Raw genomic sequence first — 4572 nt, 5'->3', positions numbered from 1 at the left:
TACTTGTGGAACTCAGGTGGTCATTAGGCAAGGAAGTGCTTATCCAAATCCAGAAAGCTTCTCTGAAGACAGGGCTTCAGAATGTCATACCACCTTCGGGAAAGACCCTTAATGGTGTGATGGTTGCAAGCTACCTAATGGACCAGCGGCGTGTCCTTGCTCCTCCCACTGCGCCAGCGACACCTGTAAAATGTGAAGGAAAGCTCTCTACACTCTGCTTCCTGCTGCTGGTGAACTTCACTCTGGGCTGGCCCACCTCCGCGTCTCCCCCTGAAATGGTCAGATCCTGCCAACACGGGCTCGCTGAGGTCCTCCCTCTGAATACAGTTGTTATGGGTGTTCTCCTACGCCTCTCCGTGAGTCAGTTTAGCCAACTCATCCTCTGCAGCCTCACTTTTCTCTCTTTTGGAGCAGCTAGCCTCGCAACACGAAAAGAAAATTACACGGAAATGCAATGAGCTCAGGGTCTCTGCAGAAACAGACACAGCCCTCACAGCAATGATTAGCCCTCTCACGGGAGCCCGTGCTCAGACACGGACCTCTTCTGATCACAGAAAAATAACTTTTATTTTTAGTGCATTTTTTTTGCTATAAAAACCTGGCTGATACCCTGATAACCCTAACTCCACCCCATCGCGAAGGGATTTGAGGGGGTGACCCAGAATAGCGGTGTGGCGAAATGCAAACTCTCTCTCTACCAGTGTTTCTGGAGTTCCTCAGGTCCAGAGTCCAAACCACTGAAAACTGAACAAGTGCTTAAATGTAGCCCAAAACAACATGAACAGCGGGTGTATCTGCACCTCTGTGTTTCCTCCACCTGCTGTCTCTTGGACCGAGAAGTCCTGCTAATTCACGCAGCTCCAGCTCCTGCCTGGCCCTCCAGCTTCTATTGCTCTTCTATCTCCCGGGGATGGGGGCTTCGGTCACACACTCCCGGACTGTGCAGGGCCTGCTCCTGGGGGTCTCCCACCGGCTCCAGCCCACCAGCCAGCCCCGCCCTCAGGTGGGAGGAGTGGCTGCAGACCCACGTGTCCCGCTCCATACAGAGCTGCCTTCTCTGCTCCCGCCTCCGCGGGGCGGCCTAAGGGCCAGGAAAAGAATCTGCCTCCCCCAGAAGCTGTAACTCTAAACACCTAAAACCAACACTTTTACACACTGAACAGCTCAAAATAAGAGCCCGGAACAGCACATTCTAGAACATTTTTTATTGCTGAGTCAACAAATGGTCAAAGGTTAAAAATTCAGTTGAGCAGAACTTTCTGGTCTTGTCCATGGGTGTTTTACGACCCTGCAAGGGACGGGTGACTGGCTCCCTGGTATCTGCAGGCTGCAAAGGCAGCAGTGGTGACATTATTTCTACACAAAGGAAGAGAGACTAGCCCTGTCCTTGTTCTTCTCTCCGGCCAGCACAGGTATCCTTCTTTATAATTACTGGGGCGATTGCTATTACGGCCATCATTCTCACTATTTACTATTATGGGTATTTAGAGGCTCATAAAAATGTGAGCTTCCTCGATGCTTAAGCAGCACGCAAGATAAATCAGAGGCGCGGAGTGTTGGCTGACACCGGATGAAACCTGACTGGCAACAGCTGGATTGCTCTCTTGACTAAATATTTACAAAAGGCATGATTATATTGCTGAGCGAACACTGTGCGAATATAACAATTTATCAATCATCTTGTTTAACACCAATCCCCACAGGAAGGGCTACATTCCCACTTAACAGTAAGAAGCTTCTGTATGATAATTAAGTTTCTTATTTTCTCTTAAGGTTATTTCAGACATGTATGCCCTTGTTACTTTTACAAGAGCACATGCTACACAGAGACCAAACAAATGCTTTATAGGCAAAAAAATAAAAGGGGGGGAGTGGGGGACCATGTTAACTCTAAATCTTAGTGCACACCGAATCCTCTGGGGTTAGTATGAAGAAGGGTGGGCGTGTTAAGGCAGATTCCAGGGATCTGGTTGCCGATGGTGCTGCTAATCTGGAGAGTATGGGGAAAATGAAAGGAAAAGCAAGGGGCATAGGGTAACCTATAATTACGAAACCATATATATACACACACATATATATATATATACTAGAGGCCCGGTGCATGAATTCGTGCAGGGGTAGAGTCCGGCCAGGCCTGCTGTGGGGGGCCGCAGCTGGTTGGCAGGCCAGCCCCACCTCCTGGTTGAACTCCTGGTTGAACGCCCAGTTGAACTCCCAGTGGAGGGGACAATTTGCATATTAGCCTTTTATTATATAGGATATATAAAATCGCCAAAAAATGCTATCTTGAATGCATAGTTGAATGATAAAACCACTCTAAAATGCAAGGAAGTGACTAGGTAAACAGTCGGGTAGTGGCAACTTTTGAAGGGACAGAGCAGTGATGGGGACAAGGCACATGAACCCCTTGGGAGTGTCTGGTAAAGTTCTATTTTTTAACTTGTATGGCATTTATAAGGGTGTTTGTTCACCCTACGAAACTCATATTTGTTGGGGTGGTTGGTTTTCTGGATCTGTGTTTTATTTACAACAACCAAGGTTAAAAGAAAACACAATTCTCTGCAGAAAGGTACAAATGCTGTTATTGTGTAAAGAATGTGAACCTCTGAATTAGGTCCTGATTTGCCACCCACAATAAAAGAAAAAAACAAAAAGAAAAAACTGTGGGATTGCCACTCTGAGCCTCAATTTCTGCTTTGAGAAAAGGTAATAATAGAACCTAAAAGTTTTGTCAATTGAATAGGGACTCAATAAATATGGTTGTTTTTTTCTTCTTTCTTTCTCCTTGTTAAATATTTGCTGGAATGATCACCATGACTGAAACCATGTAGAGTTAGTGAAAAATTTAGGAAAATAAACTAAATTTCTGTTTAGAGCCCAAGCAGCTAGAGCGGGCGGGCGGCAAGGCGAGGTGAGAGCCGCACAGGCCCCTGTGGCCGCTTCAGCATGTCGGACTTGGATGAGTTCCAGCGGCAGCTCAAGGGGAATAAGCAAGAGCGGACAAGGAGAACCGGCACCGGGAGCACAGCCACAGCCGCTCACCCAAGCGCCCCGACCGGAGCCACAACCGGGACCAGCTGAGCGCATCCCGGGCCAGGCGGGCGGCGAAGCAAAGCTTGGACCAGGGGCGCTGCAGAGGAGGATGGATTGGCCCGGCTTTGAGCACATGACCCCCCTGCAGTGCAAGGCCATGCAAGCTGCGGGGCAGATTCCAGCCACCGCCTCCTCCCCACCATGACCCCGGACGGTCTGGCTGTGACCCCTATGCCAGTGCCGGCTGCCAGGAGCCAGATGACCAGACAGGCCCCGCGCCTCTACGTGGGCAACATCCCCTTTGGCATCACTGAGGCGGCCATGGTAGACTTCAACGCCCAGATGCACCTGGGGGGGAGGGGGGCTGACACAGGCCCCAGGCCACCCGGTCCTGGCCGTGCAGATCAACCAGGACAAGAACTTCGCCTTCCTGGAGTTCCGCTCAGTGGACGAGACCACCCAGGCCATGGCCTTGACGGCATCACCTTCCAGGGCCAGTCGCTGAAGATCCGCAGGAGTCACAATTACCAGCCCCTGCCCGGTCTGTCGGAGAACCCTCTGTCCGCGGGCCTGGGGTCGTGTCCACTGTGGTCCCGGACTCTGCCCACAAGCTGTTCGTCGGGGGCTTGCCCCCTGCCCTGAGCGAGGACCACGGGAAAGAGATGCCGTCCTCACTCGGGCCTCTCCAGGCCTTCAACCTGGTCCAGGACAGCGCCACCGGGCTCCCCAAGGGCTACGCCCTCTGTGAGCTCGTGGACACCAGCGTCACGGACCAGGCCATTGGGGGGCTGGACGGGATGCAGCTGGGGGACAGGAAACTGCAGGTCCAGAGGGCGAGTGTGGGAGCCAAGACTGCGGTGCTACGGAGCCGGGCCTGCTGAGCTGCCAAGTGCAGACGGGCCACCCCACGGAGGTCCTGTGCCTCCTGAACATGGTGCTGCCGAGCAGCTGCTGGACGACAAGGAGGGCGAGGAGATCGTGGAGGACGTGCGGGATGAGGTGCCCGGCCCGTGGGTGGCGTGGAGGTGCCCTGCTGCGGGAAGGCCTTTGTGGAGTTCACTTCCATGTCTGACTGCCAGAGAGCCATGCAGGGCCTGACAGGTCGCAAGTTCGCCAACCGAGCAGTTGTCACAAAATACTGTGAGCCCGACTCCTACCACCACCGAGACTCTGGTAGAGGCGAGGGGGGCGGGCTGGCTGGAGGCTCCTCCCCCACACCCCCTCCCGCTTTACCCCTCCAAAGAGAGGGGCAGAGGAGTGACAGCCCAATGACAGGCAGCAACTGGAATGGCAACAATTAAGGGGGAGGGGGGTGGGGGGTGGGCAGAATGGGGACTGGGGAAGTGTGCACCCGGCCCACACAGACACGCACCCACAGACACAAAGGGAAGGGGCCTGGGTGGGGAGGGGTGCACAGCAGGGTGGGGTAGGACCCCACAGCCCCTCCCCAAACAGCCTCTCCTCCCTTACACCCCACCCCTGCCCTCCCCTTTTCCACTGTAGGGACAGCGTGTTTATATTTTATGGCCAAACTATTTT

General features: G+C 53.2%; 1 pseudogene; it reads left to right on the top strand.

Moving 5' to 3' along the window:
• Positions 1-2839: 2839 nt before the first annotated feature.
• On the top strand, positions 2840-4334 carry LOC132236646 (splicing factor U2AF 65 kDa subunit-like; annotated as a pseudogene).
• Positions 4335-4572: the final 238 nt, after the last annotated feature.

The sequence above is a fragment of the Myotis daubentonii genome, chromosome 6 (assembly GCF_963259705.1).
Source record: "Myotis daubentonii chromosome 6, mMyoDau2.1, whole genome shotgun sequence".
NCBI classification, from domain to species: Eukaryota; Metazoa; Chordata; class Mammalia; order Chiroptera; family Vespertilionidae; genus Myotis; species Myotis daubentonii.
Note: the sequence above shows the minus strand (reverse complement) of the source record. Positions and strands in the feature narration are given on the sequence as shown.